This window comes from Camellia sinensis, chromosome 9 (genome assembly GCF_055761805.1).
Source record: "Camellia sinensis isolate YWXY chromosome 9, ASM5576180v1, whole genome shotgun sequence".
In the NCBI taxonomy this organism is placed as follows: Eukaryota; Viridiplantae; Streptophyta; class Magnoliopsida; order Ericales; family Theaceae; genus Camellia; species Camellia sinensis.
The window spans coordinates 194,155,086-194,182,497 of record NC_138969.1 but is presented as its reverse complement, the minus strand read 5'-3'; the positions used below and the strand labels follow the sequence as shown (position 1 = coordinate 194,182,497).

Genomic DNA, 27,412 nt, shown 5'->3' with positions numbered 1-27,412 from the left:
AAAATATATGTTAGCACTCTTTTGTAACAAAATAAACACAATTATCACATGTTAAGATTTCAGTGACTCACTCACTGCATTGTATTTAGCTAAAAGCATAATGATGATCTATGTTTGTCAATGAATAACATTTACTGCATAACCCTTGTGATGGGATTGAAGTAATATTTTCTCGTATGATGTGTTCTAAATATTTAAAATTACTTATCACATGTTAAGGTATCAGCGGATAAACATAATTTCAGCGAGAGAATTGAGGATAGAATAATTCTTCTAAATATGCAGAGAGAGACATGCACACTTGAATTGAATTGCAAATATGCCATATGGTAAGTGAGGTAAGTCATACTAATGATGCAAAGCTAAAAAGGCAATAATATTATTAAGTACTAATTACTGAGAAGAATCTAACAAGCTTTCATATGAATATGCTATGCTACCACATTTTAGTGGCTATTTAACATGACCAAAAAAAAAAAAAATGCATTGGCTAGACAAAATTTTAGTGGCTATTTACCATGGAGTGAAAAAAACCAATAAAAAGGGAAGGAGATTTTCCCTCTCACTTGAATGAATAAATTTATTTTTCATTGAACAAGTCTCGTAGTATGTGATGTGGAATTCACTTTGTGAGTAATTTAGGCAAAAACTTTGCTGGTGTCTGTAAGTTTTATTTATTTATTTATTTTTAAGGTTATTACATACCAATGAAATTTTAAAAAAAAAAATATGATGAAAAACTCTATAATTTTTATTATCAATATTTATAATTTTTTTTTTACTGATTTGTAATTATTTTTTCAATAGTCAATTGATTTGATATATATATATATATATATATTTTTTTTGAGTTTAGATGTGAACACTTTCTTAATTATCGTTAAATATAATTTTATTTTTTAATTTTAAAATTATACATTTGTATTACTCTCTTATTGGGGGCCGAAAATGTTCTTTTACCCTCTAATTTGGAGGAGAATTTAGAGTGCTACTAAATGTCCCTACTTTTCTATTTTGGACCCTCCCACTTCTTTGACCTCCCACTTTCTAAAAGTGTTATGTCCCTATATTTCGGGTAATTCTATTTTCACACTTATTTATCTCTGTGTACACAATTAATGAAAAATAATTTTAATGACAATTACACCCTAAAAGAAAATGACAATAATGAATATCAAAACACAACCTTATTATTAAATCAAAGTTTTCTCTGTACATATATTTTTAAAATAAAAAATCTCAATGCACATCTTTTTATTAAAAAAAAAAAATTAAACCCTAGTTTCTTCATTGTTTCTCGCTTGCTCTATTGCCTTTTATTGCTTGCAAAGCAATACTCTCATAGCAACATTCTCTACGTTCATACTTCATTGGATATATTGTTTTCTCATTAGAATCCACCATCATTCTTGATTTGTGGTAGAAGAGTTGCAAACCAATGGAAGTTCAAATTCAAGTAAAAATATGTCTGGTTACAACAAATACAGTGATAAAAAAGTGAGTTTTTTTTGTACAAAAGTTTTTATTTTTTTTTTCATTTGCAATTTTTCGTAAGGAGGTGTAATTGAATGGTGGTGGTGGTTAAGAGGGTTTGTTGTTCTTGACATAAATGTTGGGTTTGTATTGATGAGTGTAAGGTGTTTGACGTTTGAGAAAGTTTGTGATTGTTTTGGTGGGTTTGCTTCAATTTATACACACAATGATGTCCATGTCCAATCCCAGTTCGGCGGGAATTGTAATTTTTGTACAACTGGGCAACTATCTTTCTAGAATGATAAGGCCTCGTTTGGATAGAGGGTATTTTAGTTAAAAAAAAAAAATGCAATGTGGGTGGAGGGTCTTCAATAGAGTCTTCAATTTAGGGTTTTCACTATGTATTCAATGTGAGTGGAACCGAAAACGGGTGTGTGGAAAATGGGTTTGGAGGGGTTTAGGTGGTGTATGTACAAAAATATGAGTTAAGGGTATAATTAGAACATTTGACATGTGGATTGAGAACAATAATATGTAACCAAATTGATAAGTGTGTGTATTGAAAAATGATGTGCAAGATAAGTAGGTGTGTGGAATTAGAATTACCCTTATATTTCTTTAGACCCAAGTGTATTTCCAACTTTACCGATTTTCTATGCACCCTCACCCTTTTCCTTTCTTCTTCTGGTAGCCCTCATTTCCTACCATTTTCCCACTATGAGATGGGGACAAAATTGAAATTTGATGTTAAGACAAAATTATAATAAAATAAAATAAGATAATGGGGGGTCCAAAGTAAAAATGTAGGGACATTTAGCACTACACAAGAATTTATCTTACTCTTTTGTATTACATACCTCTCCATGGGACATAATAATCTTACAAATAAGGGGATTGATAGTCCAGTTGGACTATTAGTCCGACCTACATTTTTTTGAACCAAAAAACGGACTACTTCATATAGTGAATATGGAGTCTTATCCTACCTTCCAATCCCCCTAAACATACAAGGCCTTTGATATTTCAATTTCAAAATAAAATCACTTTCCTTCATTCAAATGTCGTTTTTGTAATTTTTTGTAATTATTTTATTAAGAAAAATGTATAATTTTAAAGTTTGAGAAAAAAAAAAAAAAAAAAAAAGAGCATTGCTATTCAAGATAAAAAATTAGACTCAATTTTCAAACTCAGTGATAAAAAATTAGACTCAATTTTCAAACTCAGTGATAAAAAATTAGACTCAATTTTCAAAAAAAAAAAAAAAAAGAGCATTGCTATTCAAGATAAAAATTAGACTCAATTTTCTATCATATTAACACTCTTATGTCTTCTCTAATCATCAATCAATCATATCACTTACACATAAAAGTGGGCTTGTACATCGGTTTCCAATAAAATAACATAGTTAAGGGCGTCTGTGTAATTAACCATTTGTTTGGGACATAATTGCAATTTGCGAAGAACGTTCCTCCATCAAACTCTATGTAGAGCAAAACTTTTTTGTTTCAATAGAGTAGAGGCGGTGGTCTGGTCTTAACTAGACTACACTAGAGAGCAAGAATCTGGATTGATACAGTACAGATATGGCAGCACAAGCGCAGCAACAACAACAATGGATGATGAGTGCTCAGGCTCAAACCCATTATCATCCTCCTTCAACAGCAACACCTACTGCTTCTTCATCATCACTGCCCTGTCATCAACCCACCACTCTCGAAGAAATCCGTACCCTCTGGATTGGCTCCATAATTGCTTCTCTCACACTGGAGAGGGTTTTCTTTTTCTATCTCTTTATATCTCTTTATCCTTCATTATGCATTTCTTTAATGTTTTATTTCAATTTGTTTAGGGCTTCACTAGTTTATTGTTTATTGAATCAATATTAGTGTTGTTGGAGATATGGGTTTGATTAGATTCGTATCAATTTTGATTGGATTCGATGCTAAATTAAGGTTTGGTTAAGTTGTCAAGCTATTACAATTCAAATTATGTATTAATGCACCAAACCAATTGATGGTTTGAAAACACCTATATGGTTCCTAGAATTGTATAATGCATACATACCTATGAAATTTTTTGAAAGTTGTTTATGCACTGGTTCTAGATGTGTTGAAACGGTACAGCATAATGGTTCGTGATTACGAGTGCATATGACTCGCTTTTTTTATTTTATTTCAATATCTGCATACCATTTGGAGAGAAGAACTTGAATTGAGTGAACATTTTCGTTATTTATGATCGATTATCATAATGGCTAGGGAGATTAGAAAAAATGTGGTTCATAAAATTAAGGTGGAGTGGCTTAAGTAGAGGAGTGCATTTGGGGTATTGTGCGATAAATGATTACTTGCCCATTTAAAAGGAAAGTTCTATAAAACGGCTATTAGACCAGCGATGTTGTATGGGACGGAATGTTGGACAGTTAAGAAACAACATGTTAATATGGATGTGTGGCAAGACTAGAAAAGACGGAGTTAGTAATGAGTATATTCATGAATGGATAGAAGTAGCACTGATAGAAGATAAGCTGAGATAGAATAGATTGAGATGATTGGGTCATATACAACGGAGACCAACAGAGGCAGTAGTGAAAAGATGCGATACAGTGACAGTAGAGGGTAATGTTAAGGGAAGGGGCAGACCTAGATTGACGTGGCCTAGTGTAATAAATAAATATATAAATCTCCTTAATTTGACTATCCAAATGGCCTTTTATAGAATCGAGTAGAGAGGAAGGATTTATGTAGCCAACCCCATTTTATGGGACTTAAGGCTTGGTTTGGTTTGATTTTATCTACATACCATTTGGAGTTTCATAATTCTCTGCAGATGTACTGTCTGTCTGCCTAAAGTACTGAACTTTTATTCTCATGTGTATTGTAGGGGCTTTTTGGTAGATAAAAAGAAGGGGTTTAATTGTTAGGGGCTATGTTAATATACTTAAAGCTCTTCTATGCAATGTGACTCAGCAAGTGCACCTGCTGATTGATTGATTGTATTGGATCTTCACAAATTGAACACCTGACAATTTGATTTAATATTATACCAGTAAAAGAGAATAAGAGGAAATACTCAAAAGCAATCTGACCATTGGTATCTTGTGCAACTCAAGTTGTTGGTAAAAATATTGCTATCAGCCAGTCTCTTGGAGCATTTATCTTACAATACTTGCTTATTTATGTTTGTTAGAATTTACCAGAATTTACCATAACCCACTACACCACTACCACCTCACCTACTCCACTAAACCTAACCCACTACACCACCTCACCTACTCCACTAAACCTAACCCACTACACCACTACCACCATCCACTACACCTACATCTATATAAGGAACCATTTGTAATAGACAGAACAAAAAAACATCAAAATAAAAATCAATCAATAATATACATCAATTTATTTTACATGGTATCAGAGCCATAAGATTTAGGCCTATATTTCTTTCTCACCGGCGGGCAGTCGGCCGGCAACCTTGCCTTCACTGCCCGCTGGAGTTTTCTACACATACCTTCACTCCGCTGCATCTTCAACTCTCTCTCTCTGTATTGAAATTCAGGAAGAAAGACACACACACACACATGGGCTAGTCTCTCAGTCCTCTCTTGGTGTTCGAACTCGCCTCACACCTCGCTTCTTTGGTTGCCCATTTCAGTGCAGACTCAGATCGGAAAGGTGGTTCTTTGGCTGCTATTCTCTGTTTGGCTTGTTGGGTCTCTGCTAGTCTTCTTACACATCCAGCTTTTCTGCCTTCACAACAGGATTGGCTTTTGCTATAGCATCCCGAGCAGCAGTCCGATAATCAAATGGACACTCATGTTTATCAGAGTAGCGATGAACTGCGTAGAAAAGATTTCCACACCTGCAACTGAAACCTGTTAAACCCACACGCTTGCGGCAAGTGTTGCACCTATTTGGACCCTCTTTTACTTTCACCTCTGAACTCTGGCTTGAGGATGAATCACACAATGCTTGTGTTCGCTTCCACTGGTCCAGCTTGCACATCTACAGCAGCACCAACTACAGGTTCCTTCCCATTGTTGCCTGAGCCACCATTCACAATATTGTCGAAGGAGGTAGCTGCAAGTTTGGCCTGCTCCTGCTTCAAGATCATGTCCTTGTGGCACTTGGAACACATGTTCATGGTGGCTGCACTGCCAAAAAAAAAAAAAAGGCCACAGTTGTTGATGCAAAGGATGGGTCCTTCTGGAGCTTGGCATCCTGTCTCATCGGAAGACTCCATTTATTCAAATGTCCTGTTTTCAAAACGAGAGTTTTTGGCCGATCTTGACTCGCAAAAATCGAACCAGGTTGTTCCTTAATCGAGGTTTAATAGTGCGATGATCGGAGAAATCGAGGGGTATATCACAGACACACGACAGCAACCTCTTCATCATTGAACACACACACAGGTAGCAGCACACACAGAGTTTACAGAGAGATAGCCCACTCAACTTTCTTTTCTTTTTTTTATTATTTTACTCCATCTTTTGCACACACAGTTTAGAGAGAGAGAGCCCACTCAACTTTCTTTTTCTTTTCTTTTTTTTTATATTATTTTACTCCATCTTTTGCAATAGCAAACGAAACACAAATTGATTTGCACATGTATCTCCACTCTCTTTTTTTTTCACTTTCCAATCCCCCGAGGCACATGCTTTCGCAATTAATCTATACTTATTATTATTATTAAAAAAAAAAAAAAAAAAAAAAAAAAAAAACATATACAAACACAACTACCAAACCCATTGCAGGTTTTCACAAAACCGTGGGCCACGAAACTTTTGTTTTCCTTATTATATCTTTGAAAAAAAAAAAAAAAAAAAAAAAAGCAGAAGAAGGAGACGAACTGCACACCACACTCATTTTATTCATGTCGAGGCTCACCCCGATCACAATTTTACAACATAAAAAAAAAAAAAAAACAAACAAACAAACAAACATCACCCCCAAACACCCATCCACAGGCGGGATTTTTCTTCTCTACTCTGCAGCTGGTTTCTTCTTCTTGCCTCCGTCCTGGGCGGCTCTTGACGGTGCTACCTCAGTACTTCCTTGTCCACCGAGCACGTTCACTACACCCGCTCCTCCACTTCAGCATATGGCGGACCTCCAAATCGGAACATCACGGTGGCCTTCCGTTTCAGCTCCTTGTTTTCCGCCTTTAGCACACTTATCTCTGCTCGCGCATCCTTATACATGCGTTGGAGCAGAGCCAGCTGGGAGTTTAACTGTTGCACCTCATTTGTCCTGCTCTGCAGCCGGTGCGACAAGTTTGTGACCGCAGTCATGGTTTCCACACATGACTTCAGAGTATACTGATTGGCCTCAATATCAGTTTGCACCGCCATTTTTTGCTCCACCGACCGCATCGGAAAGTTCAACGGAGCAAACACAGAGGTGTTTGGTTGAGGTTCACTGGCCACCGCACCAGTTCTCTCTCTTGTTGACTCATTGAGGTCGGGAAAGAGAGTGAGCAGCCCACGGGAAGACGAAGCCATTTTCTGGGCAACAGAGTGTTACAGTGTATTACAGAGTTTCTCTCTCAGCAAAGGAAGAATTTTTCAGAGGTTTCTCTCAGTTTTTCTGTCTCAGCTTCTGCCTCAGCCTCAGCCTCCGTCTTGGTTAAATAGCCGAGGCAGCCACGCGTATCGCGCGCCACTTGACGCCAGACGACAAACGGGCGCGCCAGCCAAGGCACTCACGTGCCTCGCCATCATGTCCGGCACATCTTTTTATGACTTGGGCTCGCCTTTTGATGGCACGCCTTTTTATGGATTGGGCACGCCTTTTGATGGCACGCCTTTTGAAAAATTGGGCACACCTTTTGAGGGTGCGACTTTTTAAGGGTCCGACAAGACTCTGTAAACTGTCCCGACATTTGATTCCGGTTAGCTTTTTCAAGGGTCCGACAAGACTCTGTAAACTGTCCCGACATTGATTCCGGTTAGCTCCTTTATGGGTCCGACAAGACTTTGTAAACTGTCCCGACATTGATTCCGATTAGTTTCTACAAGGGTCCAGCAAGACTCCGTAAACTGTCACAACAACTGTCACCACATTGTCTGCTACAACGGTCCGACATGACCCCATAAACTGTCTTCTACAACGGTCCGACATGACCCCATAAACTGTCTTCTACAACGGTCCGACATGACCCCATAAACTGTCTTCTACAACGGTCCGACATGACCCCATAAACTGTCTTCTACATCGGTCTGACACCGCCATCCAGTGTCCTCTACACCGTTATGACACCACCATACAGTGTCCTCTACAACGTTATGACACCCCCATACAGTGTCCTCTACAACGTTATGACACCACCATTCAGTGTCTTCACCAATGGTCTGACACGACCATACCGTGTCTCCTATCCTTTTTTATTTTTATGTATTTTCTTGTTTTGTTCCTCTCTTCAAACTCAAGTTGGTTAGTTTCTATCCTCCTTGAGTTTGCGGGGGGCTGTTAGAATTTACCAGAATTTACCATAACCCACTACACCACTACCACCTCACCTACTCCACTAAACCTAACCCACTACACCACTACCACCATCCACTACACCTACATCTATATAAGGAACCATTTGTAATAGACAGAACAAAAAAACATCAAAATAAAAATCAATCAATAATATACATCAATTTATTTTACAATGTTGAGGATGAGAAAGAATAACACTAAATAGTATAACAATACAGCAATGGTCGTTCCATACCCATGGGTCATTCTTAACTTTAGTGCAGGGCTTGCAGGCTTAAACTTCTTGGATGGGGTTTCCCGAATAAAGACTACAAACAGATTGTTGGGATCTTCTGGAATTGAGATAAAGGCTTTATAATTTTCAATAATTTTTTGTTTTTTTTTTTTTTTTTGAGAATCGGTCCTGCAGTATTTAGGAATATGAGTGACAGTTAATAAACAATCTTTGGTTCTTTTAAACTTTTGGGGAAATGTATGGAGTGGATTTTTGGTTGTTGGACGAAGTGTGCTGTAAAGGCATGCTTGTTTTTCATACTGAATAATTGAAACTGAAAATAAGTCTAAGGTTCAATTTGTGTAATGGTTTAGGATGTCAGAAACAATTGGCAATGCTAAAGAAACTTTAGGTTTTATTGTAAGAGATTGGCATGGAAGACGTATGTTTGGAATTGCGTACCACATTGGCAAGACCTCAGCTCTTGTTCCAAAATATCACGTTAGGGCATGGAATTATTGTAATGTTGAGACAAAGTGTATTGAAGATTCAAATTGAAGTGAATTCGAAGTGGAGTAATGGCGTTAGTTAGAATGCAATTGGCTAAAGTTATTGATTCTTATGTTGGACATTTGATATTCGAGGTCTTCATTGGAGTTTTAATTTGTTAGTTTATCAAATTTACAGTGGTATTGGTAAAACATGTCAGGTAGTGTTAGAGGGAAGTAGTCTAGCATGCGTTGTAGGGGACCATTAGAAGTTCATGTGCTTCCTTGGCATGAGGCATGAGGTGTGGTCCCCAAGGGACCTTACGTCTAGGTGGCAAGCCCTGAATAATTTTAGGAGACTCTTAGGAACCCATGTACTCTCTCAATGAGATGTATGACATCTAGCCTAAGGAGCTTTATGATTTTAGAAAAATATGAATAAATCTCTTGCTGTCTAGGTTGGCTAGGGCATAGAACCCATGAGGGTTGAACTGCCTCGGTGAACCCAAAAATCTAGCTACCAAGTCATATAAACCTAGTTATCTCAAAAATTTGAATATATTTGACAGTGTGAAGCCTTTCTTCTAGCCTAGTTGGTAAGACTTGAGCTATGTTACGTGGACTCGGGTATGATATTGTGTGTGGGTGTGTGTGCCAAGGAATCAGGCATCCCTAAATTCTTAAACTTTGGATGTAGGGATATTTATTCAAAAATCGGGTATGGTACATATATCCTGAACATTAAAATGCATTGTAGACTGTATAATATTTTGATACAGCATTTTGTTATCATTTAGGAATGTACTCAAAGTTAAATGGGATTTAGATCGAAAAGGGTTTGTGTCTCCAATACATGTGAATAATAGGTCATAACTTTTCCTCACTGTCAAATGTGAACACCTACTTCAAATATTGTGAAAAATTTGAAGATATAAGTGTTTAGTTTGGGTACAGGAATGGATACATATACCATACCTTACCATCAAGTGCTTTGCCCTTACGGTCATGGCTTGACCTGACAAGGGGAGTTACTGAAACAACCATTATCATGAGTAAAAATTTATGTATTTATTGATTGATTTATTGATTGATATCTGTATTGTGTTTATTACAATTACAAGGATTCCTATTATATAGGAGTGTGTTTGGGAGTAGGTGGAGAGTAGGTGAAGTGGAGGTGGTAGTGGTGTAGTGGGTTAGGTTTAGTGGAGTAGGTGAGGTGGTAGTGGTGTAGTGGGTTAGGTTTAGTGGAGTAGGTGAGGTGGTAGTGGTGGTAGGTTTATGGTAAATTCTAACAGCCCCCCGCAAACTCAAGGAGGATAGAAACTAACCAACTTGAGTTTGAAGAGAGGAACAAAATAAGAAAATACATAAAAAGATAAAAAGGATAGGAGACACTGTATGGTCGTGTCAGACCATTGGTGAAGACACTGTATGGTGGTGTCATAACGTTGTAGAGGACACTGTATGGTGGTGTTAGACCGATGTAGAAGACAGTTTATGGGGTCATGTCGGACCGTTGTAGAAGACAGTTTTGTGACAGTTGTTGTGACAGTTTACGGAGTCTTGCTGGACCCTTGTAGAAACTAACCGGAATCAATGTCGGGACAGTTTACAGAGTCTTGTCGGACCCTTGTAGAAATTAACCGGAATCTATGTCGGGACAGTTTACAGAGTCTTGTCGGACCCTTATAGAAACTAACCGGAATCTATGTCGGGACAGTTTACAGAGTCTTGTCGGACCCTTGTAGAAACTAACCGGAATCTATGTCGGGACAGTTTACAGAGTCTTGTCGGACCCATAAAAAATCGCACCCTCAAAAGGTGTGCCCAATCTATCAAAAGGCGTGCCATCAAAAAGCGTGCCCAATCCATAAAAAGGCGTGCCATCAAAAGGCGTGCCATCAAAAGACGGGCCATCAAAAGGCGCGCCCATGTCATAAAAAGATGTGCCGGACATGATGGCGAGGCACGTGGGCGCCTTGGCTTGCGCGCCCGTGTTGTCGGCTGGTGGTAAGAGGCGCGCGATGCGCGTGGCTGCCTCGGCTAGAAGACGGAGGCTGAGGCTGAGGCAAAAAACCTGCGAGAGATATTCTGAGAGAGATTGCTGAGAGAGATTCTGTAACACTCTGTTTTCTGAAAGAGAGTTCTGAGAGAGATACTGTGTAACACTCTGTTGCCTAGAAAATGGCTTCATCGTCTTCCCGCGGGCTGCTCACCCTCTTTCCCGACCTCAACGAGTCAACGAGAGAGAGCTGGTGCGGTGGCACTGGAAACTCAACCAAGCGCCCCGGAGTTTGCTCCGTTGAACTTTCCGATGCGGTCGGTGGAGCAAAGAATGGCAGTGCAGTCAGATGTGGAGGCCAATCAGTATACTTTGAAGGCATGTGTGGAAAGCATGACGGCGGTCACAAATTTGTCGAACCGGCTGCAGAGTAGGACAAATGAGGTGCAGCATGTAAACGCCCAACTGGCTCTGCTCCAACGCATGTATAAGGATGCGCGAGCAGAGATAAGTGTGCTGAAAGCAGAAAATAAGGAGCTGAAGCGGAAGGCCACCGTGATGTTCCGATTTGGAGGGCCGCCATATGCTGCAGTGGAGGAGCAGGGAGTAGGCAACTTGCTTGGTGGTCAAGGAAGCACGGAGGCAACACCGTCAAGGGCCGTCCAGGACGGAGGCAAGAAGAAGAGACCTGCAGCAGAGTAGAGAAGAAAAATCCCACTGTGGGTGTGGGTGTTTTGTTTGTTTTTTTTTTTTTTTTTTTTTTTTTTTGGGTGTAAAATGGTGATCGGGGTGAGCCCCGACATGAATAAAAAGAGTTTGGTGTGCAAGTCATCTTCGTTTTTTTTTTTTTTTTTTTTTTAAATTGGTGTAAAGAAATAAATAAAAATAAATAAAAATAATGAATTGGGAATGAAACAGAGGAGAGAGGGGACAAGTCACATGGTTGTCTTGGTGTAAAGGAAATAAAAGAAAAAATAAAGAAATTGAGTGGGTGACCAGTGTATGTCCGTGAGGAGAGAGGGAGAGAGATTGAGTGGGTGCCCCATGTGCGTTGCAGAGACCACCACTCATACTGCAACAAGATTCCACAAGTTGGGCAGACTGTGGAACAGGAGTGCAGGGAGGATGTAATATAATAATAATAGTAATAAAAAAATAAAAAGTTAGACCATCAATGAGAGAAACAGGGTGTGTGTGTATGAATCACATATATGCCTCTGTGGGAGTTCTGTGGAAGGAAGGAGATTGTTCACCATCTTCAATGATATTTATGAGCCTTTGGCGCAAATCCCTGATTTGGCTAGCAATAACAGAATTTTTCCCTGCCACTAATAAACCTTCATCTAGCCAGCCATAGAGTCTTTCTGACAAATTCATTAAACTTTTAGTCAACTTGGTCACCAACCGCGATTTTTCAGATTTAGTAACCCTCGCTGTCCCTTCACCTGTGGAGGGAGAGACCCCTGTTTCTGGATTGATATTCTCAGAAATAGCATTGACAGGCTCCTTGACCTCTGCAAATCTCACTCCTTCAGTGCTCAACCCAGCACCACGAAGTTCAAGAATCCATGTATCAAATCCTTGGCTGGACATGTAACGTGCAAATGATGAATCAGGAGAGAGATCATATCCGATTGCATTCGTACCGACTCCAGACAAAAGTAATAGTGGGTGATTCCTTGGAGGCGCCTTAGGAGGAGGCTTGTAGCGCCAGAGAGCGAGCCTCAAGTTGGTTGAGGTCCGGCGAATCTCATTCAGCCGAGAGATTCCTGACGACGAAGCATCGAAGATCACCGGAGGAAAGCTGTAAAAGGAGGACATTGCTCCGGAATCGTCAGATCCGGAAGTTTCTGGGAAGGATTTTGGTGATTTCGAGTTGAAGAGGAAACTATCCATATCTTAGACCGTGTAAAAGCAGAGATTTGAAAACAGAGAGAGGTTTGAATTGGTTGAGACCCAGCGGGCGGTCAAGGCAAGGTTGCCGCCCGCCGGAAGGCGAAGAACACTAAGATCTTTAACCTTGCTCTGATACCAAGTAAAAATTTATGTATTTATTGATTGATTTATTGATTGATATCTGTATTGTGTTTATTACAATTACAAGGATTCCTATTATATAGGAGTGTGTTTGGGAGTAGGTGGAGAGTAGGTGAAGTGGAGGTGGTAGTGGTGTAGTGGGTTAGGTTTAGTGGAGTAGGTGAGGTGGTAGTGGTGGTAGGTTTATGGTAAATTCTAACATCATGACTCATTAGATAGGCAATCCGTATGTTTGATATGCTGGCATTTTGTTGTCTTGGATTACAGGTCATGGACACTGCCCAGGGTATATTATTTGCCTACAAGAAGCTAATATGGCGGCTGATACTTCCGCAAATAGTGGACACGATCTTGATAGGTGGAGGGTGTGGAGTGGATGGTTTCTTTCTAGCATAGACAGATTCATTCTGATGATGCAATAGGAGTTTCTCTTCCCTATCTGATTAATGGATTATGATTTACCCCTTTTTGCTTATTCTATTTAATTTGAAATAATTAATCTCAAAGGACCTGTGTAAAATGTATGTTTGTAGACTGGGAGGAAATGAAGACACTTTTGTCTGTTTTTCTAAGTTTCTTATATTTGTTCGATTTCAAATTTCAATAGAGGCATATTTTCACCAAAAGATTAGATACTGAATTTCACTTCCTCGAAGTCTCAAAGTTTGAATTTTTAACTATAAGCTTGTCCGTTGTGAGAAATGAATACGTAACCATTACAAGAACAGAACTTTCAAGTAAAAGTTTAAGGACTGCAGAAAATATATCAAGGTTAATCAACCTAGACGGTATTATGCTAGCCCAAACATATTTTATTCAAATTGCTTTGGACCTTACTTTTTGTGTGCACACATAGATTATAATGTAACTGGCACGATTGGAAACTTTTATTTTCAATGGGTTTCTGTTAGCATTGGATTTCTTTTTGGGGAAAAAGACAAGAAGGCGAAGACATGGTGTTCAATTTACTACTTTGGACATCAGTTATGATGGATAGGGCTTTCTTTAATGCCCACCTGTTTACAGTGGCACATGTTATCCACCTCTATCTCTGCTAATTTTAGGCTTGGAACCTTCGGTGCACAGTTATATTTCTAGTGAGCTGATCTTTACACATGTTCACCCTGAAACAAGTTGAAAGAAATGATTTTCACTAATGCATATAGCAGTTAAATGGATCACTGTCCTCTATGCAGGTGGTTTCGATAAAGGTAATTCGTAACAAGATCACTACTCAGCCAGAGGGTTATGGATTTGTGGAGTTCAATTCACATGCAGCAGCTGCAAGGGTTTTGCAGACATACAATGGGACACAAATGCCTGGAACTGAGCAAACTTTTAGGTTAAATTGTGCTTCCTTTGGGATTGGAGAAAGGCGCCATGATGCTGGGCCCAAGCACTCTATCTTTGTGGGGGATTTAGCACCTGACGTTACAGATTACTTGTTGCAAGAGACCTTTCGAACTCAATATCCATCAGTTAGAGGTGCCAAGGTCATGATTGACCCAAATACTAGGCGCTCAAAGGGTTATGGTTTTGTTAAATTTGCTGATGAAATGGAAAGAAACCACACTATGTCTGAAATGAATGGTGTCTATTGCTCAACTAGGCCAATGTGTATCAGTGCGGCAACACCGAAGAAGATGACCGGCTTTCAACAGCAATATGCAGCAGCTAGAGGTAATATTCAATCTTATTGTAATATAATATAACCAAACTGAACTTGCAAATTGTTGTTTCATTTGCATGTGAAAATTACTTGTCCGTATGAGGTTGTGATTATGTATTGTTGTAATCTTCTGTATAATAAGCTCTCTTTTCTCTTTCTAGTGAAGTGCCTTTTTTTTTTTTTGGGTATATATATTGATAAGTTTTTTTTTTTTTTTTTTTTGGTAGTGTATATAAATATATTTCAATGGGCCACTGGTTTAGTGGTTAAAACTCAATATATCAACTTTGAGGTTGTGGGTTCAAACATGAGTGCAGCCACTTTGTGCAATTAATGCCAAAAGGTTAGGTCTTGTAACGCCCTCAAAATAAACCCATAATAACCATAACATTAACATGCATTTATAAAAGAAAATGAATCATTTGAGTTATTCATCAGAGTATTCTTATTGAAAGACATCACATGTAACATCCTGCAACATCAAAATAAATGCCCTAAGGGCTTACATCTTTCCAAGCTAACACTTGGACACAAAAAGGATGAGTACTAACTCATTTACAAGTTAAGCCCTAGGCTTGAATGTTTACATGAAATCTCAAAAAAAAATAACAAAATAAAACATATAACTAAAGACAAGTCTTCAAAATCCCAAACATCAAATCCTTCCAGGCTAAGTCCGTGGAGGTAGCTTATCACCTGAACCTGAAAATGATGTTCCCATAAAGGGTGAGCCACAGCCCAGTAGAAAAATACTAAACCAAATATAAGCATTGAATAAAGCTATAGCATTCAATAGATGGTTAATCAAGATAATCAATTTTATTATTAAACAGTCTCATGACACTAATGCCTAAGACACATTTCACTTTCCATTATTATCAACATGGCTCAGAACCTGGCCAAACTTACAACAGTGAATTATATATCATAATCACATTTCTTCCAATATCAACAAAACAAATGAGACTCATGCTCATATCAAAACACTTCATACTTCCCATTTGATACACATTTTAGTGCTGTATCAATAATCATGTAAAAACACTTCAATATAATAAGCACACATAAAAATGGTGCTAATGGAGTCCATCCCCTATCTCCTCCCAAACAAAAAATCCGGTTTAGAGGTCCATCCCCTATCTTCCCCTAAACCGTGGAGTACATCCCCTATCTCCTCCCACACAATATGCAAATGCAATGCTCAACCAATACACGTATTTTCAGTATTAATTCAATAGTCAAATTAATGACTTAACCAATGTGATTAGTTTCAGTTATTCCTAATCCACATGCAATGTCTACAACAATCACGACTATCCTCCACCGATAGCCCAAAACAGTTATTTCTAGACTGGAAATAAATATATCAACAATTTAATAGGTGAGTGATTTAAATCATCCAACTACACCATTTAATCTATGAATTCATCAATTTCATGAATTTAACCAAATTCCCCAATTCCCTTAAATTAATTTTACAAATTAATTAATTAATACAACTAGGGTTTTTCCCAAAATTATCTAAGTGACCTCAACATCTTAAAATACCAAAACTTAGAACAAAGCTTATAGAATAGAGTAGGAAATCCCTACCTTGAAGATCACAACTAAAATAGAGAAGATGGAGATGATGACCCAAAATCCAAAGTGCTCCAAATCCTCTCTTTTTCAGATTAAAAGAAAGATCTCGTAAAGCTCTACCTTTCTTCCAAAGGAACTAGGGTAGAAGACCACCGGAAATAGATCAAATCTTGGAGAGAAGGTAAGAGTAGAGAGAGAGACTCTCAAGGGGCGGTTTTTAAAAGTTAAGAGATGAAAAGGTAGGTCAAAAAGTGATCAGAAAAGTGAAATCACGGACTGATGTAGTCGACTCTACGCTCGAGCGTAGAAAGACCCGCTCGAGCGTAAGACACAGAATCATGCTCGAGCGTGAAGAAAGCCGCTCGAGCGTCGATTGCACCCTTTCAGAAGTTTTGCAGGCGCTGCACCCGCTCGAGCGTCAAACTCCCCGCTCGAGCGGAGGAGCAAAAACAAGGGATCACGCTCGAGCGTAAAAACTACCGCTCGAGCGGAAGAACTGCAGAGCAAAATACTGGGAGATGGAAAATCCCGCTCGAGCGTCAAAACTCCCGCTCGAGCGGAGAAGCAACAACGAAGGGCCCGCTCGAGCGTTAAAACCTCCGCTCGAGCGTGAAGGCCAAAATCTGGGCATCACCTATTGGCATCAACAATCAACCAACCTGTAACAGACCCGCCCAACACAACCTATAATTCAAATACTAAGAGATTAAAGGACAACAACAACCAATAAGTAATGACAGGATCCACGGAACCTAAGTCCGGATACAATAATCTAAAGAGAAAAGACCGGGGTCGCTATAACCTCCCCCCCTTAAAAGAATTTCGTCCCCGAAATTAAGCACAAGGTTTTTAAAAAAAACAAGTTTTCTCAAATTCCAACAATATGTTAACTCAATAATAAACAACTTGACCCAACACCGGCCATTCCATCTCTCAACTAAGAGGCATGCCACAATATGCAAAACAAACATATATTTCAACCTGCATTAACACTATGCAATTTTCTTTCAATTTCAACAATTTTCAATATATTAAATATATACAATGTTCCATTAAACTTCCATTTCGAGGTAAGTTCCAAAATATTTCCATTAACCAAAACATTCTAAATGTTTTACAGCTTAAGACATATATAGAAAGCTTTAAGGTTTGACAATATTACAAAATCCAACTACAAGATTACAAATCATTAAACATGTCCGGATATTTCTCACGGACTTCCAACTCACGTTCCCATGTGGCTTCCTCCACCCCGTGATGTTTCCACAAAACTTTCACCAAAGGAATGGTCTTGCCTCGCAAGACTTGATCCCGCTTATCCAAGACCCTAACCGGTCTCTCTTCATACGAGACATCCTCATCAACTACTAAATCGGTCCAATCCAATACATGTGATGGATCCGGCTCATACTTCCGAAGCATACTCACATGAAACACGTCATGTACTCCGGATAACTGCGGCGGCAAAGCTAAACGATAAGCAGTCTCGCCAATCCTCTCAAGGATCTCAAAAGGACCAATGAATCGAGGGGACAACTTCCCGCTCTTCCCAAACCTCATCAATCCCCGTCTTGGTGATATCTTCAAAAAGACGTGATCACTCACCTCAAACACCAAAGGTCTTCTCCTACGGTCGGCGTAAGATTTCTGACGACTCTGGGCTGTAACAAGCCTCTTACGGATAAGCTCAACCTTCTCCGTCGTTTCCCTCACTAACTCCGGACCCAACAGAGGTGCATCACCCACATCGGCCCAACAAACAGGAGACCTACACGGTCGGCCGTATAAGGCCTCAAACGGTGCCATACCGATACTAGACTGGAAGCTGTTGTTGTAGGCAAACTCCACCAAAGGCAAGTGCCTCTCCCACGACCCACCAAAGTCAAGAACACAACCCCGAAGCATATCCTCAAGGATCTGAATAGTACGCTCGGACTGCCCGTCAGTCTGAGGATGATAAGCTGTGCTAAAGGTCAACTTAGTGCCTAAGGCACTCTGCAAGCTCTGCCACAACTTGGCAGTAAAACGAGGATCTCTATCTGAAACGATCGTCACTGGAACCCCGTGTAACCTCACTATGTCCCGAATATATAAATCGGCCAGATGATCAACTGAATCTTTAACACGCATAGGAATAAAATGCGCCGACTTAGTCAACCGGTCCACAACTACCCAAATAGCATCACTACCCCGTTGAGTCCTCGGAAGACCCACAACGAAGTCCATAGTGACATGTTCCCACTTCCACTCGGCAATAGGCAAGGGTTGCAGCAAACCCGCTGGCCTCTGATGTTCGGCCTTCACTTGCTGACAAGTAAGGCACTTAGATACGAAAGCTGCCACATCTCTCTTCATACCCCGCCACCAAAACTGGCGACCCAAATCCCGATACATCTTAGTACTTCCCGGATGCACCGCAAGGCGTGAATGATGAAACTCTCGGAGTACCTCCTCTCGATGAGACTCCGGCACAAATAGACGGTCTCGGTATCTCACACTCAGGTCGGGATACACCGTCAAACCTTTCTCAACCTTCCCACCAGAAATCTTCTCACGGAGGGATTCTATCTCAAGGTCGCCCCTCTGAGCCTCTAACACTCGAGTCACAAGTGTAGGTTGTGCAACAACAGAAAACAAGGCCGCAGCCTCAACGGATTCGCCCAGAAGCAAATCAAACTCTCCAAGTGCACCTAACATCTCCCACTCTCGGATGGCTATACTAGCTATGTCACCAACAGGTTTCCTGCTAAGGGCGTCGGCCACCACATTGGCCTTTCCCGGATGATAATGCAATTCAAAGTCATAATCCTCTATGAACTCCATCCACCTCCTCTGCCTCAAGTTCAAGTCTTTCTGTGTAAACAAATATTTCAGACTTTTATGATCCGAGAATACCTCAAATCTCTCACCATAAAGATAATGCCTCCAAACCTTCAAGGCAAATATCACAGCTGCTAACTCTAGATCATGCGTAGGGTAATTCTGCTCGTGAATTTTCAACTGACGTGAACCATAGGCAACTACTTTCCCTTCTTGCATTAATACACAACCCAGACCCTCTCGTGAGGCGTCACAATAGACTGCATAACCCAACCCTCTCTCTGGAATAATCAATACTGGAGCGGTAGTCAGTCTAACTTTCAACTCCTGAAACGACTTTTCACAAGTCTCACTCCATACAAATTTAACTCCCTTCCGAGTCAGTCTAGTCAACGGTGATGCTAACCTGGAGAAGTCTTTCACAAACCGACGGTAATACCCAGCTAACCCCAGGAAACTGCGGATCTCAAACACACTCTTAGGCTGTGCCCAATCTTGCACTGCCTCTACCTTGGATGTATCAACAGACACTCCTTCACCGGATACCACATGGCCTAAGAATTCGACTTCTCTCAGCCAGAACTCACACTTCCCAAACTTGGCATAAAGCTGATGGGCTCTAAGTAAATCAAGCACCACCCTCAAGTGTTCCTCGTGCTCTTCCTCTGAAGGTGAATAGATAAGGATGTCGTCCACGAAGACGACTACAAAACGATCTAGAAATTCCCGGAATATCCGGTTCATCAAATCCATAAATACTGCCGGTGCATTGGTGAGCCCAAATGGCATCACCAAAAACTCATAGTGGCCATACCGCGTACGGAATGCCGTCTTTGGAATATCCTCCTCCCTGACTCTCAACTGATGATAACCTGATCTCAAGTCTATCTTCGAGAAACAACGGGAACCTTTCAACTGATCGAACAGATCATCTATACGGGGCATAGGGTACTTATTCTTAACCGTAGCCCGATTCAATTTCCGGTAATCTATACAAAGTCTCAAAGCACCACCTTTCTTTTTAACAAAGAGGGCCGGTGCTCCCCAAGGCGAAACACTAGGACGTATAAAGCCTTTATCTAGCAACTCCTGGAGTTGGATCTTCAACTCAACTAACTCAGCTGGGGCAAAACGATAAGGTGACATAGAAATCGGCGCCGTGCCGGGCATTAGGTCAATAGAGAATTCAATCTCTCGATGCGGTGGTAAACCAACAAGATCCTCGGGAAAGACGTCCGAGTACTCACAAACCACCCTTGGCAACACAACCTGGGTCTCATCATCCTCACTAATCAAAAGGTTAGCAAGTAGCCCACTAAGCTCACTCCTTCCTCGTCGAACATACCCCGGTGGCAACACATCACCAACCCGGTCCCCCAGAAAATGAAAATACTTTCCGCTCACGGTACAACAAGTGACCCTCTGGCGGTAGCAATCAATAACTGCCCGGTATGACGATAACCAGTCCATACCCAAAATAACATCGAAACCTCTCATAGGCATAACTACAAAAGAAAATGGGATTCTATGGTAATCAACCTCTATATCACAACCCCTAACACCGTGTTTCAAAATCAATTCACCCCCAAGAGGCGACACTACACAAATAGGAGATGCCAACTGTGCTAACTCCAACTCCAAAACAGATGCAAATGCAGCAGACACAAAGGAATGAGATGCACCCGTATCAATCAAAACATTAGCAACCGAGTTGCAAAACAAGAAAGTACCTCTCACAACAGATGGAGCCGGTACAAGATCCTGCGCGGTAACAGCATACACGCGCCCAGATGACCTCTGATCAACCTGCTCACCCCTAGGAGCATAAGATTGCTGCACCGACTGTGACGATGAAGCCCCCTGATTAGCCCTCGAGGCCTGACCCGACTGAGCTGGCTGTTGACCCTGAATCTGCCTCAAACCAGATGCACCAGGTGTGCCACCCAACTGGGGCAATACCTCTTCATATGCCCTGGCTGACCACACTGATAACACGAGAGTGGCTGACCTCTACCCTGACTCTGGCTCTGAGATCGAGCCGAAGAAGATGCTGCTCTCTGAACTCCTCCCCTCTGAGGACAAACTGGAGACTTGTGGCCCAACTGGCCACACTTGAAACAGGTAATGTCTCCCTGACTGCCTTTCCCCGAACTAGCACTCGGTACAGGAAAAGTCGATCTCGAAAAGCTACCATGAGACTGCTGGGGATTAAAACCCTTCTGTCTCCTACCATCACTCTGACTATCCTGACTCCTCTTGGAGCCCTTCTGCCCTTCCTCCTCCTCTTGCATCATGATCTCCATATGGGCTGCAGCATCAACCATACGCCCATAATCCCGAATCATAGTTCCCCTAACTCTCAGCTTGAGGCCACGCCTCAACTTCTTCTCAAACTCAATACAGCGGCGTTCCTCAGACGCCACCAATTCAGGTGCAAACCTGGATAAACTAGTAAATGCAGCCTCAAACTCGGCCACAGAAGAATTCGACTGCTTAAGCTGACAAAACTGGTCTCGCAGCTTCTCCCTAACTGCCGGAGATAAAAACTTCTCCTGGAAAGCATTCACAAAAGCCTCCCACGTACCTCCTATACGCCCCTTAGTAAACTTCCACCACTGACCCGCATCCCCCTTCAACTGGAAAGATGCCAAGGTCACTTTCAACCCCTCGTCTTCGATGCCAAGCATCTCAAACGTCTTCGTTGTCTGTTCGAGCCATTCATCTGCCTTAAGCGGCTCTTTAGGATCACCCACAAATTCATCCGGATTGGACCGGAAGAACTCCCTCTTCAGAAAGGAAGGTCCTGCATCCGCAATACCAGCCTGAGCTTGATTCTCAGCTCTGAGAATGCCTACAGACTCCCTGAATGCCCCCGCTATCTCTCGAGCTAAAGCGCCCAAAGCCTGCTGGCCTACTGGCTCGGCCACATTGGCCTGGCCAATTCCCTCCTGAACTATCGGAATCTCCTCTGGCACAGGCACCTCCTGCCTACCCGGCCTACCACGCCTACCGCGTCCTCGTCCTCGTCCTGACATCCTAATAAAGGAAACAAAGACATTAGCACATTAATAAATGTGCCAAAGCTAAACACTCGCGTCCTAATACAATGGACAACAATAATTCATTCCACGTAAGCACATAATCACATAAGCACCTACGAATTTCATTCCCGGATAATGATAGTCCCAATGCGTTACTATAGTTCCGGTTGGAAGCAGCAGTGATCAAGTGCCTTTCCAACAAGACTACTAGAACTCAAGGGTCCAATCAACATCCTAGAAACTACATTCCATACCCACATAATCACATAAACATGTTATCATATAAGCATATAACGTTACACTAAGTCTCTATCAAACGAGACGAACCCATTGTGATACTAATCACTTCCCACGTACCCAAAGTATTCAAACCCGGTACGCTCTGATACCAAGTTGTAACGCCCTCAAAATAAACCCATAATAACCATAACATTAACATGCATTTATAAAAGAAAATGAATCATTTGAGTTATTCATCAGAGTATTCTTATTGAAAGACATCACATGTAACATCCTGCAACATCAAAATAAATGCCCTAAGGGCTTACATCTTTCCAAGCTAACACTTGGACACAAAAAGGATGAGTACTAACTCATTTACAAGTTAAGCCCTAGGCTTGAATGTTTACATGAAATCTCAAAAAAAAATAACAAAATAAAACATATAACTAAAGACAAGTCTTCAAAATCCCAAACATCAAATCCTTCCAGGCTAAGTCCGTGGAGGTAGCTTATCACCTGAACCTGAAAATGATGTTCCCATAAAGGGTGAGCCACAGCCCAGTAGAAAAATACTAAACCAAATATAAGCATTGAATAAAGCTATAGCATTCAATAGATGGTTAATCAAGATAATCAATTTTATTATTAAACAGTCTCATGACACTAATGCCTAAGACACATTTCACTTTCCATTATTATCAACATGGCTCAGAACCTGGCCAAACTTACAACAGTGAATTATATATCATAATCACATTTCTTCCAATATCAACAAAACAAATGAGACTCATGCTCATATCAAAACACTTCATACTTCCCATTTGATACACATTTTAGTGCTGTATCAATAATCATGTAAAAACACTTCAATATAATAAGCACACATAAAAATGGTGCTAATGGAGTCCATCCCCTATCTCCTCCCAAACAAAAAATCCGGTTTAGAGGTCCATCCCCTATCTTCCCCTAAACCGTGGAGTACATCCCCTATCTCCTCCCACACAATATGCAAATGCAATGCTCAACCAATACACGTATTTTCAGTATTAATTCAATAGTCAAATTAATGACTTAACCAATGTGATTAGTTTCAGTTATTCCTAATCCACATGCAATGTCTACAACAATCACGACTATCCTCCACCGATAGCCCAAAACAGTTATTTCTAGACTGGAAATAAATATATCAACAATTTAATAGGTGAGTGATTTAAATCATCCAACTACACCATTTAATCTATGAATTCATCAATTTCATGAATTTAACCAAATTCCCCAATTCCCTTAAATTAATTTTACAAATTAATTAATTAATACAACTAGGGTTTTTCCCAAAATTATCTAAGTGACCTCAACATCTTAAAATACCAAAACTTAGAACAAAGCTTATAGAATAGAGTAGGAAATCCCTACCTTGAAGATCACAACTAAAATAGAGAAGATGGAGATGATGACCCAAAATCCAAAGTGCTCCAAATCCTCTCTTTTTCAGATTAAAAGAAAGATCTCGTAAAGCTCTACCTTTCTTCCAAAGGAACTAGGGTAGAAGACCACCGGAAATAGATCAAATCTTGGAGAGAAGGTAAGAGTAGAGAGAGAGACTCTCAAGGGGCGGTTTTTAAAAGTTAAGAGATGAAAAGGTAGGTCAAAAAGTGATCAGAAAAGTGAAATCACGGACTGATGTAGTCGACTCTACGCTCGAGCGTAGAAAGACCCGCTCGAGCGTAAGACACAGAATCATGCTCGAGCGTGAAGAAAGCCGCTCGAGCGTCGATTGCACCCTTTCAGAAGTTTTGCAGGCGCTGCACCCGCTCGAGCGTCAAACTCCCCGCTCGAGCGGAGGAGCAAAAACAAGGGATCACGCTCGAGCGTAAAAACTACCGCTCGAGCGGAAGAACTGCAGAGCAAAATACTGGGAGATGGAAAATCCCGCTCGAGCGTCAAAACTCCCGCTCGAGCGGAGAAGCAACAACGAAGGGCCCGCTCGAGCGTTAAAACCTCCGCTCGAGCGTGAAGGCCAAAATCTGGGCATCACCTATTGGCATCAACAATCAACCAACCTGTAACAGACCCGCCCAACACAACCTATAATTCAAATACTAAGAGATTAAAGGACAACAACAACCAATAAGTAATGACAGGATCCACGGAACCTAAGTCCGGATACAATAATCTAAAGAGAAAAGACCGGGGTCGCTATAGGTCTGTAGCCCAATCTTCTTCTATTGGACCGCCATCCACTAGGGACTAAACTGGGTGTACGTTTCTTTTTTATTTTTGTAGTATTATATATATATGACCATAATATGTCAGGTAGTGGGAATGTGAATTGACTAATTGAAATACATTTCACGGACTCTTATATGGAAGAGATGTGTCGCATTGGACCTCGTGTCACTCTGCGAACACTTCTAAAAATATGTCCACCACTTCTTCAATGTGTCTTAATAAAAATTTAAATAATAATATCAAACACATTAAAGACACTTTGCGGACTCTTCGGTGAAACCTTTCGAGCACTATTTTTATGATGATTCTCCGCATAGTCTGCATTTTTGGGAAAGTAACTCATGCATTCTAAATATGTTTTAAAATATTTCTAAGATGGATACATCATATATGTATTTCAATGTTCTATAATGGTTTCGCATTTTACATTATAAGAATGCAATTGTTTTGTGAATGATATCTTGATGTTTAAGTTGTGAAATATACGACCTTTTAATTTTAATTAGTGTTATGTTGCATACTATGAAGCATGGACATGCCAAAATGGAAGCCGTGGCGGTGTCGGATACGGGGACACGCCGAGGACACGTATGTCCCTGTAATTAATTTATTTTTTTGGTATAGGACACGTCGGGGACACGGCGGCACATAGCAAGAGGACATGGCAAGGGGAACAAAACAGAAAACCCTAATTCGAAGAAAGAGGAGAAGAAGAGAGCTAAATCCAAAATCAAAAGAAGAAAAAGAGAGAAGTGCGAACCTGTTCATCTCCATCTCGATCGATCGATCTCCATCTCCACCTCCATCTCCAGTTGATCTTCCATCACTTCTTGACCTGGTACGTCTCTATTCTCTCTCTTCTCTAGTTCGCCTCTCGTCTCTCTCTCTTCTCCCTTGTCTAGCTCGCCTCGCCTCGCCTCATCTCTCTCTCTCTCTCTCTCGTCTTCTTTCACCCTTTCGTCTGCCTCTCTTCTTTCCCCCCCTTTCGTCTCCTCCCTCCCTCTCTCTCTCAAATTGAAATGTTTCGTTGACCATCTCAAAAGATAATATACTATATATATTAATAGTTATTATATAACATATAATATACTTATAAGATAATATAAACTTAGACATATTAATAAAAAATAAATAAACACATGTAGGTAAAATAAAATAAAAAAATTAATTGGAACACATTATTTAAAAAATATAATAAATAAATAAAATAATTAATGTGTATTAAAATAAAAATATTTATAAAAAAGTTAAAAAATTTGCCGTGCCCCCTGCCGTGTCCGTGTCCCGATATTTTAGAAATTGCCGTGTCCCGTGTCTGTGTTCGTGTCCGTATCCGTGTCCGTACTTCATAGGTTGCATATTTTATTTCCTTGGAATAAATCATTCATATATTTGATATTATAATAAATTTATAAAGATATAATTTTTTAACATGTCTCAAGTGTCGTGCCTTACCTTTTTATTTTTATTTTTATTATAAAAAACGCCATGTCCACGCCATGTGCACAAGAATGTTTGACTAGAAGTTAAAAATGAAGCTTGGCAGACGATGCACATGACTGCTTCTAATTTTAACTTTAAATGCTTATTTATTTAAAAACTTGGCAAAACAATAAGAATGCTCTACATATTGATGTCAATGGATAATAGATATGCTGAGCTCCCTGAACACATATATATCACAGTTGAGTGACTTGTCATTATCGTGAAAATTTTTTGAAGTAATATTGAGAACTATGTGAAATTTATGATGAAACTTAAAGGTAGTAAAATTGTGAAGGACAAGTACAATTATCAGTGACAAAGCAACAACTTGGATATTGACGTGCAAATGATGGGATAATAAAGAAGCTAAAGAGATTAAAAGAAGTGACATACTAGAGAAAAATGTAGAACCTACTAATAAAATTGATGTACCAATAATAAGATGTTTGAAACAATATAAATACAGTATGTTCAAGAAGTAAATGTTTTCTTGGCAATATCAAATGATATCTCGGTGTGTTGTGATGTTTGTTGTTAATGTTTTGATAATATCAAGGATGTAATGTTGTATTGGTCAATGACTTGATCTATCAATAGAGAATCGACAATTTGAGAGCACCGGGATAACTATCTTTCCATTTTCCATATGTATTGGATAATTGTTTTTTTGAAAAGCAAATATATTTTGGATGTATTAATACATATATACACATAATTACTACATATTATAATTCCTTGTATAAGAAAAAAGCTGGACCTCCAGATGGATAATTCTCACTCTTTAGTTGATTTTTTAGTACTTTGATTTATCAAGACGAATGTGCACTAATCTTACATTTTTTGGTAGCTTTATATCCACCTCCAGCTTACACGCCAGCAGTGTAGACAATTCCAGTAGATAATGATATTAATAACACTTTTGAGTTATTTATGCTTCATAAGTTTCATTTTTTTTATCTAATGCATTTTTATCTTGCAGGTTTTTATTGGAAATCTGGACTCCAATGTCACAGAAGAGGAATTGAGGCAAATATTTTTGCAGTTTGGGGAAATTATCTAAGTGAAGATCCCCACATCAAGAGGATGTGGTTTTGTGCAGTTTACAGCTAGGTTTGTCAGGCTTGTGGAATTTCTATTTGAATCGTTGGAAAAATTTAAAATGATAAGTTGAAAATATGAAAGATGTCTTGATTTATTTTCTCTCCCAACGAAACATTTTTTTTTCCCTTTACTTATCTCCTCTCTCTCTCTCTCTCTCTCTCTCTCTCTAGGATGGGGATGGATATATCTTTTCTGTTTAATTTGACCATATGGTAATTGAGTTAAGTTCGTGACTTTATGGTCTCTTGTCCATTTTTCCCATGATATCTTGCTTGATTGTATAAACTTTACGTACTCCCACTTATCTGACCTCCCTATATATTGTCTTATCATATTGCTTTATATTTCTTTGTGCAGGGCATCTGCTGAAGAAGCAATCCAAAGGATGCAGGGAACAATGATCGGTCAACAAGCTGTCCACCTTTCTCGGGGCAGGAGCCCAACAGCTAAACAGGTGAATCTTCTTTTTAGAATGCTCTAGTATAGTATATTGACATGGCAGTAATGGAGGAAGGAACTAGATATCGTTCTAGTAGATGTGATTCATTGAATCCACAAG

At 39.9% G+C, this 27,412-nt stretch overlaps 2 pseudogenes across 1 annotated transcript in view; one reads left to right on the top strand and one right to left on the bottom strand.

The window, feature by feature from the left end:
* Window positions 1–2,843: 2,843 nt before the first annotated feature.
* The window catches only part of LOC114323082 (polyadenylate-binding protein RBP47B'-like), a 52,729-nt pseudogene continuing 28,160 nt past the window's right edge, over window positions 2,844–27,412 (top strand). Inside the window, exons 1-5 of the transcript XR_014340827.1 lie at window positions 2,844–3,245; window positions 13,902–14,385; window positions 26,600–26,669; window positions 26,728–26,862; window positions 27,211–27,307. The product of XR_014340827.1 is annotated as a polyadenylate-binding protein RBP47B'-like (transcript). The remainder of the gene's footprint in view (window positions 3,246–13,901; window positions 14,386–26,599; window positions 26,670–26,727; window positions 26,863–27,210; window positions 27,308–27,412) is intronic.
* Window positions 4,861–6,133, bottom strand: LOC145798928 (zinc finger A20 and AN1 domain-containing stress-associated protein 8-like; annotated as a pseudogene).